Source organism: Dipodomys merriami, unplaced genomic scaffold (assembly GCF_024711535.1).
Source record: "Dipodomys merriami isolate MVZ:Mamm:240054 unplaced genomic scaffold, mDipMer1.0.p SCAF_411, whole genome shotgun sequence".
Lineage (NCBI taxonomy): Eukaryota > Metazoa > Chordata > Mammalia > Rodentia > Heteromyidae > Dipodomys > Dipodomys merriami.
The window spans coordinates 346,412-361,303 of record NW_027205727.1 but is presented as its reverse complement, the minus strand read 5'-3'; the positions used below and the strand labels follow the sequence as shown (position 1 = coordinate 361,303).

The 14,892-nt window shown below is 45.1% G+C and overlaps 1 protein-coding gene across 1 annotated transcript in view; it reads left to right on the top strand.

The window, feature by feature from the left end:
* The window catches only part of LOC138807120 (zinc finger protein 850-like), a 125,144-nt gene that overhangs the window by 86,052 nt on the left and 24,200 nt on the right, over window positions 1-14,892 (top strand). The gene's annotated exons all lie outside the window — the stretch shown is intronic.

Below are 14,892 nucleotides of genomic sequence, written 5' to 3'. Positions count from 1 at the left end.
AAATCCTTCATTGCAGAATTAAGCTAGGTGTAAGGGAAAACCACTCACTGAACCAACATTTCTCATCCTCTCATTGTGTAGAGTAGGGATGATTCCCCTTCATGTTATTCAGGGGTTGGATTTCCAGGCTTGACAAAGAATTAAGATAGTGAAATTGTTGACTTGTGTCTTTTATATTGAGAAATGGATGGTCAAGAAATTTAATAAACACTTTTCAGAAATAGGAGCTCTGGACCTTTGAGATTGAACTCAAATCATCCATAGTGGTTTGGTAGTGATAGATGGGGAAGGACTATCATGCTTTATTCCAAGGACATGAGAGCATCAATTTCTCCACTGCTCCCCAAAAGTCTTCCACTATATGTGTGGTCTATGTATGCATTATAACACTATTACTATTCCAATTCATTTTTTTAATGGAAGGTCTGGTGGAAGATAATACTCCTTGTTTATTACAAAATGTGCACAAGAATAAAATCTGTCTCATCATCTTTCATCCCCAAGTTCATGAAACATTCAGAAAACCTGAAAGAATACATTTTCTTTGTGTGTGGGTACTAGTCTTGTAGATTGAACTCAAAGCCTAGCCACGTTCCTTAACTACTTTTTCTCAAGGCTAAATTCTAGCACTAGAATCACAGTTCCATTTCTAGTTTCTTTGGTGGAAAAATGAAGACATGATTCTTAAGCATTTGGGTTTGGATGAGTAATGCCAAAATGATTTTACTACATGCTGTTTTCTATTTACTACTGATGAGTCTGTTGTAAATTTTTCACTTGTAGACCATGCTATTGTTCTTCTGAGTAATAAAACACTAGTGTGGATATTGTGGAGAGTCTGTGTTTTCTCACTGTTATGGAGGGTGAAAGTGAATTTCTCAAGAGGAGAATATTGCTTTTTCAAGTTACAAATTTCTAGTTCTACAACAAATTATAAGTTATGGTTTTGCTAAATTTAATTCTGTAGCAATTAAAAAAAACTAGACCCATGGAAAAAATGATGGACAAAAGCTAGCTAGAATACTTACAGATATCCATGCGATTATAGAGATAAGCAGAAAGAGGTAGGACTGTGCTAGATATTTGGCAGGGTAAAATACAGGTGGCAGGTGGTCTACCACTTTAAATCACAGTAGATTGCTAATTGGAGATAAAAGCCCTGCTCTGGCTGGCTTTGAACCTCAACATCAGATATCAAGCCTTTTGAATAGCTAGGATTAGAGTGTGAACCACTTGAACCTGGCCTAAAAAAAATGACATGGAGACATGGCTCAAGTGGTAGCATCAGCCTTATCTTGAATACAAAAGGTAAGGAAGAACTCACTCACAGAGGCTGAGTTCCAGCCACAGTATCAGCATGTGTACACATGCATGCAGGTGCATACATATACACACACACACACACACAGTAGTTTAAGAGTGCTTAAAAAAACCCAACAATGAAGCTGGGTGCTTGTGGCTCATGCCTGTAATCCTAGCTACTCAGGAGGCTGAGATCTGAGGATCATAGTTCAAAGCCAGCCCAGGCAGGAAAGTCTGTGAGACTCCTATCTCCAATAAACCACTCAGAAAACTCGAAGTGGCACTGTGGCTCCGGTGGTAGAGTGCTAGCCTTAAGCTGAAGAGCTCAGGCACAGAGCTTAGGCCCAGAGTTCAAGCCACATAACAAATAAAACAAAACAAAACCCAACAATGACAAATTATAGGTGAGTTGTGAGAGAACAAGTAAGGTAAATCTGGAGGCAAATGAAGCTGACATCTGTGATGGTTAAATCTTGAGGATGAACTTAATTGAGATCAATTGGTTTAGATGCATCAGGCTGATGAGTAAAACACACCTTTGTGTGTGGGGGGTGGGGGGGTTGGGCTGGATATCAGATTAACTGAATCTCTCCTGCATATAGGTCGCACCATTCCATAGGCAGGCTTTCCATATGAAATTAAAGTGGGGTGGGGGAGAGAATACTGCAATGCAGGCATTCTCTTTCCCACTCTTACCCCCTCCCCTAACTCCCTGGCTACCATGAGTTGTTCTGCTTTGCCAAGATTGCCTGAAATCTGTGACATGAAGCAAAATAAATCCTTTTTCCCTTAGGTTATTTCTGTCAAGTATTTTGTCACAGCAACAACAAACTATATTGCTAACACAAAACCCTGTCTTTTCTACTTCTGTCTCTTGTTTTATTTTTTCGCTAGTCTTGAGGCTTGAACTCAGAGCCTGAGCACTGTCCGTGAGCCTCTTTGTGTTCAATCAAGGCTAGTTCTTTGGGGCTGGGAAGGTTGTTCAGTGGTACAGCACTTGCCTTGCATGCTTGAGGCCCTGGGTTCGATTCCTCAGCACCACATAAGCAAAAAAGAAAAAAGCCAGAAGTGGCGCTGGGAACCAAGTGGTAGAGTGCTAGCCTTGAGCTGAAGAGCTGAGGGACAGCGCCCAAGCCCCAGGACCAGACCCCTCCCCCCCACAATAAAAGGCTAGTGCTTTACCACTTGAGCCACAGTTCCACTTCCAGTCTTTGAGTAGTTTGAGATAAAAATCTTGGTGGGTGCCGGTGGCTCCCACCTGTGATTCTAGCTACTCAGGAGGCTGAGATCTGAAGATCGTGGTTCAAAGCCAGCCCAGGTAGAAAAGTCCTTGAGACTCTTATCTCCAATAAACCACTAGAAAACTGGAAGTGCCGCTGTGTCTGAAGCAGTAGAGCACTCAGCCTGGAGCTGAAGAGTGCAGGGACAGCGCCCAAGCCCAGAGTTCAAGCCCCACGACCGACCAAAAAAAAAAAAAAAATCTTACAGACTTTCCTGTACTGGCTGGTTTGAACTATCATCTTCATATGTTAGCCGCCTGAATAACTAGGATTACTGGCTCCAGACATTGAACCTGGCCAACGTCCACCTCTACCTCTACCTCTTCCTCTTGGTTCTTCTTCCTCTCCCCTCACCTCCCTCCTCCTTCTCACCATGCTAAAAATGTACAGAATACCACTGAATGAGACACTCAGCCCAAGGTTGCCATCTTCACTCAAATGAACTATAAAGCTGACTTTAATAGGTGAACTTGGTAATAAATTATCCTAGTCGTACAGACCTGGCCACTGGAACACAGAACAAATGATTGGCCAGAGACAAGATCACAAAACTTGAATCTTGGCCATACAAACGTCTCAATCCAAATTCAGTAGTGAACATGAGACTCAAATCCAGGCACTCTCCTCACCAGACAGAGCCATGTTCTTAATCACACCTGTGGGTGTTGTTGATTCCTTGGTACAGGAATATGATGGGATGACAAAGGCCACACACAAATGGAGTATTATTTGAGGGTGAGCTTTGCTAAAAGATAACAGCCCCAGCTCTGGCATTTACTAACTTGTGACATCATAGACAAGCCATTTTATTTTTTTTGTCACTGTTTCTACATCTGTAAAATGGAGATAATCAGAGTCCCTTCCCTCATAGAAGAGCAGGTCTCCAGCAAGGTGCAGGGGCTCCTGCCTGTAATCCTAACTACTCAGGAGGCTGAGATCAGAGGATTGAAGTTCAAGGCTAAAGAGCAGCAAAGTCTGTGAGACTCTCATCTCTAATTAATCACCAGAAAACCAAAAGTAGTACAGTGGTTCGAAGTGGTAGAGAACTAGCCTTAAGCAGAAGGGCTCAGGTTCAGTGCCCATCCACTGAGTTTAAGCCTGATAACCAAAAACAACAACAACAACACAAAGAGCAGGCCGGGAGCTGGTGGCTCACGCCTGTAATCCTAGCTACTCAGGAGGCTGAGATCTGAGGATCACGGTTCAAAGCCAGCCCGGGGAAGGAAAGTTCATGAGACTCTTATCTCCAATAAACCACTAGAAAACCAGAAGTGGTGCTGTGGCTCAAGCTGGTAGAGCGCTCGCCTTAAGCTGAAGATCACAAGGACAGCGCCCAAGTCCAGAGTTCAAGCCCCACAACTGATACACACACACGAAAAAGAGCAGGTTCCACTCATGAGTTTAAGATAGCATATTAAGTTCAAAGCCAGCCATGGCAGCTAAATCTGAGAGATTAATCTCCAATTAACCTGCAAAAAGCCAGAAGTGTAAGTGTGGCTCAAGTAATAGAGGACCAGTTCCAAGCAACCACCCACACTGCCTTTGTTCCAACTTGGCACAGGCCCAGCACAAATGGTCCAACAACAGATATTTGGTGATGAGAAATTGAATGAGTGAACTTTACACCTCCTGCCAACCTTTCTTGTCCAGCCCCTCTCTGGCTGCAATGTTAATTATTCTCTCATTGTGTGAAAATAAGTATAGCATAAAACATGCTATACGAACCAAGTATACGTATACACTTCAGTGGCTTTAAGTACAATCACATTTCAAGCAACCTCACTGATATCAACTTCTAGAACTTTCTCAGTATCCCAAACTGAAATTGGGTACCTATTAATTAGCAGCACCCATCCATGCCTTTTCCCAGCCTCTGGAAACTCACCATTCTACTTTCTGAGGTTGAGAGGAGAGGATTGCAGTTCAAAGCCAGCCTGGGCAGGCAAGTCTGACACTCTTACCTCCAATTAACAAGAAAAAAAATCAAAAACATAAAACAGAAATAGAGATGGGGCGCATCTGGTAGAGCACCAATTGTGAGGGGGAAAAAAACAATAAAAAATATGAGGTGGGGCTGGGGATTTAGCTCTTGGAGAAGCCTGTCCTGACAAGTACAAGGTCCTGAGTTCCATCCCCACCTCTGACATGATAACAACAATAACAACAACAAGTAGTACACAAAACCTATTTATGCCATGCCCAGAGGCAAGCTTTAAGATAATCACTACCTCATCCTTCTTTACAAATATGAGCTGGGTGCTGTTGGCTCATACATGTAATCCTTGCTGCTGCTATTCAGGATGCTGGGGATCACAGTTCGAAGCCAGCCTGGGCACAAAACTCCATGAAATTCTATCTTCAGTAAATTACTCAGAAAAAGCTGGAAATAGAGCTGTGGCTCAGTGGTAGCCTTGAGAAAAAGACTCTCATGGATATGTCCCTAGCCCTGAGTTCAAGCCCCAGCATCAACAACAACAAAATAGAATATGAGGTCCTGTGTTTAGGCAACTGCACAAGTACATACAGACACACAGACACAGAGCACAATGCCAGCCCCAACCTGACTAACTAAATCCAAGTCTCTGGGGCTGCCTCCAGGTGGTTTGCATTTTAGCCAGCTAAGCCAAGTGCTGGTGGCCCACATCTGTTATCCTAGCTATTCAGGAGAGGCCAAGATCTGAAAATCATGGTTCAAACCAGTCTGGGCAGGAAAGTTCATGAGACTCTTATGTCCAATGAGCCACCTAAAAACCTAGAATTAGAGCTGTAGCTCAAGTGGTAAAACTGAGCAAAAAAGCTCAGTTTATAGTACCCAGGCCATGATTTCAAGCCACAGCCGGCACTATAAAGTACAGAAAGACCCACCAGTTAGTAAGCAAAAGAGCACAACTGCATTCACTCCAACACCAGTCTCTCCATGGCTCATATAGGTGGAAAAGAGAGAGCATTTATTTGTGCCAGTGCTGGTGCTTGAAGTCTGGGTCTGTGTGCTATCTCATAACATTTTCTCTCTAGGCTGATGCTCTACCACTTTAGCCACAGCTCACTTCCAAGAGAATGAAAATTAAATAAAAAGGCTGTACATGCCCAATAATTAGATAGCCTTGTGCACAATTCCAGGAAGACCAATGGTAATCTAGCTCTTAGACAAGTTCAAGCCACACAGAACCCTAGTTTCCTTACAGGTTTCTGGAATGAGAGTCCTACTAGCACCTAGAATTGCCAGCCATAGCACAGTACTCTTAAAGTCAACAAGAGTAACTTTGTGTTTCAGTTTTGTTTTATTCTGGAGACTGGTCCTAGGGCTTAAACTCAGGGCCTGGATCCTGTCCCTGAGCTTTTGTGCTCCTATCACTTGAGCCATAGATCCACTTTGTGGCTTTTTGGTAGTTAATTGGAGAGCAAAGTTTCAGAATTTTCTGCCAAGGCTGTTTTTGAATCATGAGCTCAGCTCTCAGCCTCCTGTGTAGCTAGGATTACAGGCATGAGCTACTGGTGCCCAGCTAACTAATTATATTCCTTTATTAACTAGCACTCTGGTAATCCATAAGGCCAGGGCCCACTGAGAGACCCTGGAGCTAGGCTCATACCTAGGACCCATCACCCTGAAGTGGGGGTGAGCTTCTCTAGAGGCTCCTGAACCTCCCCTCTGCCAGCTCCATTCCTCCAGGATAAGGCCAGACCTGCTAATCATCCCTGCTGAGGAGAGTTTAACCCTGCCTGCAGGCCCTGGGCTAGTGTTAGCAGCCCTGGTTAGCAGCTTTCCTTCAGTTTCCATATGAAGTTGGGAAAGAGGAGAGGTCTCAAAGAGAGATCCGGGCTAGGTTATCTGTGGCTCACCTCCTTTCCCCACTCCACTGTACTTGCTACAGAGGCTCCCTCCATTCCCAGTTCCATTGTGGTTGTTAGGAAGCAACAGTTTCATTTCAGTCTTTGTCTTTCTGACTCTGACAACATGTATGAAATGCAGAGGGTCCAGCATATGCATACAGAAGACACACAACTCACTCACAAAATTCAAACACTGACAAGAGCAATTAACTGCTACATGACGTACTTTTAGCTGCCAAGTTAACCTCAAGGTATTAAGTAGAGAATTTGCTAATCTCCATTTGATTAGCCCTAGGACAAAGCCCTCTGTACTCAACACACCAGAATGGCCAGAGACCAGCCAGAGACTGAGGAGAAAGGAAAAGCATTAACCTCAAAAATTCAGCCTCTTGGGCTGGAAAGGTGGCTCAGTGGTAGAGTACTTGTCTTGCATGCATGAGGCCCTGGGTTCCATTCCTCAGCACCACATAAGCAAAAAGAACAAAGCTCGAAGTGGTGCTGTGGATCATGTAGTAGAGTGCTAGCCTCGAGCTGAAGAGCTGAGGGACAGCACCCAGGCCCAGAGTTCAGGCCCCATGACAGGACCCCCCACCCAACAAAAAAAATTCAGCCTCTTCCTTTGAGGCCAGCCAACAGTCAGTCAAGTCAGATCCTGATATACAAATTACCCACTTCTTATGGGACCAGGAAAAATCCCATAAGCAAATCTGAAATGCCCTACTATAGGAAGCAATTTAAGTATCCATAGACTTGCTAGGAGATAAGGGAGTTGGAATGATGTGAGGGAGCAGTCAAAGCCAGGTGCCAATGGTTCACACATGCCATCCTAGCTACTCAGGAGGCTGAAATATGAGAATCCTTGTTCTAAGCCAGTGAAATCTGTACCACTTATCTCCAATGAACCACCTAAAAGCCAGAAGGGGAGCTGTGGATCAGGCGGCAGAGCACGGGCCATGAGTGAAAAACACTAAAGGACAGCACCCAGGCCCTGAGTTCAAGTCCCAGGATCTGAACACATGAACACACACAAACACCCACACATACCCACACACACACACACACACAGAAATGCAAATTTAGCCTAATGCATGTACACAGGTACAGGTACATGATTAAGTTTCAAAAAGGCAATAACAAAAATGATCACAATTTGGAATGGAAAAAATACCAAGTCCCGTCAATTCAGAGGAGAGGAGGAAGGCATGTGGCATTCTACCCTCAAGGAATTGTGCTTTGGAACATTTCGGGAGATCCTTCCACCAGGACACCTCCATACTCCTGGAGAGTTAAAGGTGGCAAGTTCCTCAAGAACCAGAAACTCACCTTTCACCCTATCCAAGGCACCTGAAGCTCCAAGAGGATCTCTGCACTCACTCCCCAAGGAATCCACAGGATCTGAGAAAAAAATAGGAATGGGGAAAGCCAAATAGGGAGAGGGGAGCAGGGAGGCCCAGGTGCCCCTGTGCAAATGGTAAAATGAAAAAGGGACTGACCTGAGCAGAAACAACAGGATCAGGTGAGGTGGGGGGGGGATGAGGAAGGAGAGCAGAGATGAGGGGGGAACCAGTCCTACAGAAGGCATCACACCCTGGGACACAGGGTTCTCCCCAGAAAGAGAATATTGGGAGGTCAGGGGAGGAGAGAGGGCAACAGAAAGGAGGACTGACTGTAAAACATGGAAATTTCAAATAAGAGTCCCAGACTGGGGCACCAATGGCCCTGGGTTCTAATTCTGACTCAATTGAGTGGACACATTTTCATCCTCAATTTGCCCCATCTGGGGAAAAAAAGCGGGGAAAAGTGCAAATGTTCCCCCCTGCCGCCTCTGAGGACTCCGACAGGAGGAGAAGGAGCAAGAAGGGGCAGCAGAAAAGTATTTGGAGAAGAGGGAAAGCATTATTCCATGCTGCACTGGACCGAGGCACTCACCTGCCCAGCCGCTAGAACCAGCACTTTTTCTGAACCCTCACGGGTGCCACCAAGCTGCCTCTCCTGGTACAAAGCCCACAGCCCCACATTGGGCAGGAAGACCAGGGCCACCAGTACCACCGCCTGAAAAAGCCCCTTCAGAGCTCTGCAGCCCTGCACCGCACTAGCTGTTTTGTGAGCTATCCCTGAAGCCACATTCTGGAATATGAAATACTGGAGTCTTTATTACACAGTTAACAGGCTGCAGGCCGCCCGTTGTTACAAAGGCCCACAGCCCCCCAAATACACATAACACAGCTAGCAAACATGCTAAAGAGGAAAGAAATAAAACCAATACCAACATGGCAATTCAGCTTCCATGGAGATCTGAATTATGATGGCATGATGACCAAAGATGAGACAGGACCCAGCACTGGACTAGGGAGACACACGTGGCAAGACTTAAGCTGATCCGGGCCTAAAAAGATCAGAGCACGGGCAGATCCACCGGAAATGCCCAGTCCCAGGCACTGGACTGACAGGTTCAATAACCTATCAGCCAAGTGCTCACCCCAGGGATCCGGACACGCCCATCATCTGGCCTAAATAGATGGGCTCAGGGGGCAGAGCCACAGGAAATTCCCAGTCCCAGGCATTGGATTGACAGGTTCAATAACCTATCAGCCAAGTGCCCACCCCTGCCTCCAGGGATCTGGGCATGCCTCTCATCTGGGAGGCTGGTTTTCCTCCCCCAGCGTGAAGACTAGATGCCAGACTCTACAATCACCATGTGGCCAATATGGACAGTCAGACCTGACCTCCTTAGTCCATCCGCATGTCCACCTGCTGGCAGCGGCAACAACTAACCAAACCCAAGACAGCAATGGCGCTGTCCCACTCCGACTCTATAGCACTTTCCACTGCTGCCTGCTCATTGGGCATTGGTGCTCATGGTGCATTTTGGTGCAGTTGGAGTGCACTCCAGGATCTGATCCCTGCCTCCTATGCTTCTGTGGTCACTGGAGTCGAGGTCTTTGGGCTTTGCAGATAGTGGCGGAGCCCCGCCTTTGCTCAGTCCCCGGGGTCTGGGGCTCCCCTGAAGGCTTGGGTCACCTTGGCTCCAGTGCACATTCCTGGGGATGACACACAAGAGTTAATGAAATGGGGGGAAGTAGTAGCTCATGCCTGTATGCCTAGCTACTCGGGAGACCCCGATCTGAGGATCAATCTCTGAATCCAGCCTGGCAGGAAGTCCATGAAAGTGTTATTTCCAATAAAGATTCAGAAAAAGCCAAAAGCAGGGCAGGGCTGTGGCTCAAGTGGTAGAGCACTAGCCTTAAGCACAATGAGGGTCAGGAACAGGACCCAGGCCCTGGGGTCAACCCACAGGGCTGGCCAATAAAAGTAATCAAACCTCTCCTGTCTTTTCTGCCCTTCCTTGTCAGCCTAGGGCTGCCTTTGTGTGCTCACTCTGCCACAGTGCTGTTGCACCCAGATAGCTTGCTCTTTCTCACCCGCACTGACCGACTCATTCTCCACTCGAAGTTGAATTTTTTTTGCGCAAGGCTGATATTCTACTGTTGAGTCCCACCTCTACTTCTGACTTTTTGGTATAATTGGGTTAAGTGCCCCAGAGATTTTTCTGCCTAGCCTGGCTTCAAGCCTCCATCCTCAGTTCTCAGCCCACTGAGAAGCTAGTATTATAAATGTGAGCCATGGGTACCCAGCAAATTTGACTTTTATTTATTTATTTTTACTATTATTTATGGATGTGGAAACATAAATTGTCATTTTTTATATCTGGTTTATTTCACTTACAATATTTTAAAGATTCATTCATGTAGCATGGGTCCAAATGCCATTCCTTTTTAAGACTGAATAGTATTTCATTGGATGCATAGATCACATTTTGTTTATTCATCCATGGACATTTGGGTTGCTCCTACCTTTCCACTACTGTGAATGATGCGATGACTAATATTATACTTCTTTTGTATTGGGCACACTGCTGTAACAGAGTAGCCAGAGGAGCGGCTAGAACCCCAGGTGTACTGTAGGGACTCACCAGTACTTTTCCTTCACATTAACAATCCACAAGAATCCTTACAGCCTGCGAGGCCCATATGATATGACCGATTTACACCTTTTGCTTTTCTCCTAGTTAGGCTGATCTTGCTGTTTTCCTAATTAAATAAATACCCAAGAAGTTAACAAATCAGGTAGGGCCTTTGCAAATTTACTCTGGTCTCCTCTAGAAACTTCTCTAAACCTTTGTGTGGACCTGGATACTTGAAGGCTTCTGCTTATAACCCTAGCTACTCAGGAGGCTGAGATCTGAGGATACTTGTTAAAAGCCAGACTGGGCAGACAAAGCTGACAGACTCCTATCTCCAATAAACTAGCAAAAACCTCAAAGTGGAGGTTTGGCTCAAGTGGTAGAGGATCTGCCTTGCAGGAAAAGCTAAGCAAGGGCATGAGACCTGGAGTTCAAGCCCCCTGGCATGCATACACACACACACACACACACACACACACACACACACACGTAAAAATAAACCTTTGTGTAATTTTCTCCATTTTCTCAGGAACAGGAGCAGAAATTCTACCTCAGCAACCCCTTCCCTTGCCTGCTGACCTAAAATATTCATTCTTCACTAGTTCTTTGATTTCTCTACAGAGCAGGTCTCAGTTTGGGCTTCCCTCTGGAGGATGTCAGCACCTAGGTCACAATCTATTCTATACCATCCTTATCTCTAGCAGCACCTGCTACTGTTTATTGAGAATAAACTAGAGCTCTCTCTGGACAGAAGAATTTGCAGAAAAGGTCCCCCTCTTCCCTGAGCCAAGCAGCCTAAGTAAAGCTGAGACCTGAAATTTTAGCTCATATACTTCTCCACCTTGGGAAAGTAAACTGACGACCTTCCCCAGCTAGGTACATTGTAGCTATTGTATTCAGTAATTACTGCTTGAGCATAGCAGTCAAAGTCATAAAAGGAAGGAAATTATTTAGTCTCTCTCCCCTTCACCTCTCTTCAACTAGCTTCCTAGAGGACTCTGAAGGAAATTGGAGTTGAGGTGTGTTTTGTTTTTATCTTCCCGGAGTCATTTTTTAATAAAAGTTGCAAATCAGGCCAGGCTTCCCACAATACTTTAAGAACCCAGCTTTAATCTCATGCCTTTTTATCACTTTTTTTTTTGGGGGGGGGGGGTCTGGTTGTGGGGCCTGGGCGCTGTCCCTCAGCTCTTCAGCTCAAGGCTAGCGCTCTACCACTTGAGCTACAGCGCCACTTCCAGCTTTTTCTTTTTGCTTATGTGGTGCTGAGGAATCGAACCCAGGGCCTTATGCAAGCAAGGCAAGCACTCTACCACTGAGCCACCTTCCCAGCCCCTTTCATCACTTTTGTAATATAGGATGCACCAAACAAAGGAAAGGGCTTTTGGGATTTTTATCCTCCTCCCAGAGACAAGATTACTTTCAGTGGAAAAACAGACCTGATCATTGACTGAAAGTAAATGAGAACTGATACTTTTAGACTGAGCCCTCCTATTGGGGCAGTCATGGACATTAAATGAGATAATATATAATAAAAGGTTGCCTTGCTGTGGTGGCTCACATATGTAATCCTATCTACTCAGGAAGCTGAAGTCTGAGGACTGGGGCTTGACTCAGGGCCTGGGCCCTGTCCTGGAGTTTAAGGCTAGTGCTCTACTACTTGAGCCACAGCTTTTTTGAGTAGTTTATTGAAGATAAAAGTCTCATGGAGGGCTCCTGAGTAGTTGGGATAACAGGTGTGAGCCACCAGCACTTGACTCATAATGACCCCTTTAAAGCCCTCTCACCTGCACTGTTGATCTTGCTATGGTTGCTTCACATATTTGTTTGTTTACTTGGTTGTCACTGTGCTTCCTCAAATAGATGATTGGTTGTGACTTGTGTCAGCACCTTGTAAGCTTCTAGACTATTGTATTTGATGAATGGTAAGTCTCTCCTCCCACTACCCCTTGCTACTTCCCTCTTTATTATTTTTTGTGTGGTCCTGTGCCTTGAACTCAAGGTCTGGGTCCTGTCCTTGAAGTTTTATTGCTTAATGCTAGCACTCAACCCCTTGAACCACAGCCCCCCATTCAGTTTTCTTGGAGGTTAACTGGAGATAAGAGTTTCACAGTCAGCCTATGCTGGTGGCTCCCACCTGTAATCCTAGCTACTCAGGAGGCAGAGATCTGAGAATCTGAGTTTAAAGCCAGTAAAGGCAGGAAAGTTCGGGAGATTCTTATCTCCAGTTAATCACAGAAAGAGCCAGATGTGGCACTGTGGCTCAAGTGATTGAGTGCAATCCTTGAGCAAAAGTTTAGGGACAGTGCCCAGGCCTAGAATTTAAGGCCCAAGACTGGCAAAAAATAAAAAGGAAAGCAAGCAAGCAAACTCATAGACATTCCTGTCCAGACTTGCTTTGAATAGTGATCCTCAGATCTCTGCCCCACAAGTAGCTAGGATTACGAGCATGAGCCACCAATATCTAGGTCCCTTTTTATTTATGTATGTATTTTAACAAACTGCTTATTCATCGTCTGTGTCTTCAACCTTCCTGGTGGGATACAAAACTTTTCCTACTAGGTGTCCTTATTTGGCTTTTTTAGGGAGCTTCAATGTTGGTGCTATTCATTCTGGGACCTCATACTGATGAAGCCAAAGCCAAAGCCAAGGGTTTTGAAAGAAGAATAGATTCACCAGTCTAGAAGTGCTGGTTTATTTAAAAACACATTTTATTGATTGTGTGTGTGTGCATGACGTGTGCGTGCGTGCACAAGTGCTATGATAGTAGGGCTTGCTCTCTTGCTTAGCTTTTCTGCTCAAGTCTGGTGTTTACCACTTAAGCCACACTTCCACTTCTGACTTTTTAAAACTGGTTAATTGTCGGTAAGACTCTCACAGGCTTTTTTGCCCAGGCTGACTTCAAACCATGGTCTTTAGATCTTAGCCTCTTAAGTTGCTTGAATGGCAGGCAGGAACCACCGTTGCCTGGGTTGTTTTTAATATTCTTTAACAAACTCCTCATTCAAAGACTGGGTTTCCAGTGAAATGTACAAGTCGTTATGTTGAAAATGAACATTACAACTTTGGTGCAGGCGGGGGAGGGGGCGAGGATTGGGTGCTGGGGGGAGGATGGGAAGGGAAAACAAAGGAGGAGGCTAAAATGCTTGATAAGAAATGTACTCATTATCTTACCCATGTAATTGTAACCCATCTGTACAGTATTTTCACAATAAAAATAAAAAAGGGGGGTGGAAAGACTGGGTCTCCATTTTCCCATCTCATCATCACCAACCTTTAGTCCCCATTCTCTTCTCTACCAAGTAAGGATGATTATAATGGTGTGATTTCCAGGCTGGGAACAGACAGATCAGCTTAGCCAAAAGCAAAGCCCAAAAATCATAAGTATGAGACTTCTGGCAAAGATCCAGGAGAAAGGAGAAGGGATTGGAATGCAAGAGTTTAAGGACAATGTCTGTGAACTATGGAGGAAATGAAGGCTCAGAAGAGGGACATGACTTCTCACAGTCCCACTGGTGGCAGTGGAGAACAGGAAGAGCCTTAGTGCCCTGTACTCCAGGACTTGGCATGCCTTCAGTGAGTGGGCATTCAACTAACTCCTTGGAGGTCTCCAAGAGGGCAGTGGCATTTATCAGAAGCCACAAGATCACTCACACACTGGCAGATGTAAGAGCCAGCAGGCTCAGATTCCATACTGTCTGTCCCTGGCTTATTCCCTTATGTTTGCCCTAGTCATCATAATAGCATTGCAGTAGATTCCTGGGACCAGAGACTGAGTGACTCAGTCAAAATAGGAGGGAGTGACAATCACCTCCAATGATAGCAAGGGAGTGAAAAGCCAGGGCAGGAAGCTAGGGAGGTTGGTGGAACTGAAAAAGGGCCAAGAAGAGAGCTGTAGCCAGGTGCTCATTGCTCACACCTGTTATTCTCACTACTCAGGAGGCTGAGATCAGAGAATGATGGTTTAAAGTCAACCTGGGAAGAAAAATCCAACAGACTCTTATGTCCAGTTACTCAAAAAAAAAAAAAACATAAAAACAAAAAACAAAAACTGGAAGTGGAGCTGTGTCTCAAGAGGTAAAGGGCTGTCTTGAGTGAAAAGTCAAGTGAGGTAGATGCTGGTGGTTCACACCTCTAATCTTAGTTACTCAGGAGGCTGAAATCTGAAGATCATGGTTCAAAGCCAACCTGAGCATGAAAGTTTGTGAGACTTCTTTTTTTGAGTTATTACAGGGGATAGGAGTGAGTCAGTACCGAGGCTTGAACTCAGGACCTAGGTGTTCCTGAACTCTTTTGCTCAAGGCTAGCACTCTACCACTTGGAGCCATAGCAACACTTCTAGTTTTCAGGTGGTTAATTATAGATAAGAGTCTCATGGAATTTCCTGTTTGGGCTAGCTTTGAACCATGACCCTCATATCTTAGCTCCCTAAGTAGCTAGGATTACAGGCATGAGCTAGGAGACACTCATTTCCCTTTAATTACTAAAAAGCTGGAAGTACAGATGTTCCTCAAAAGG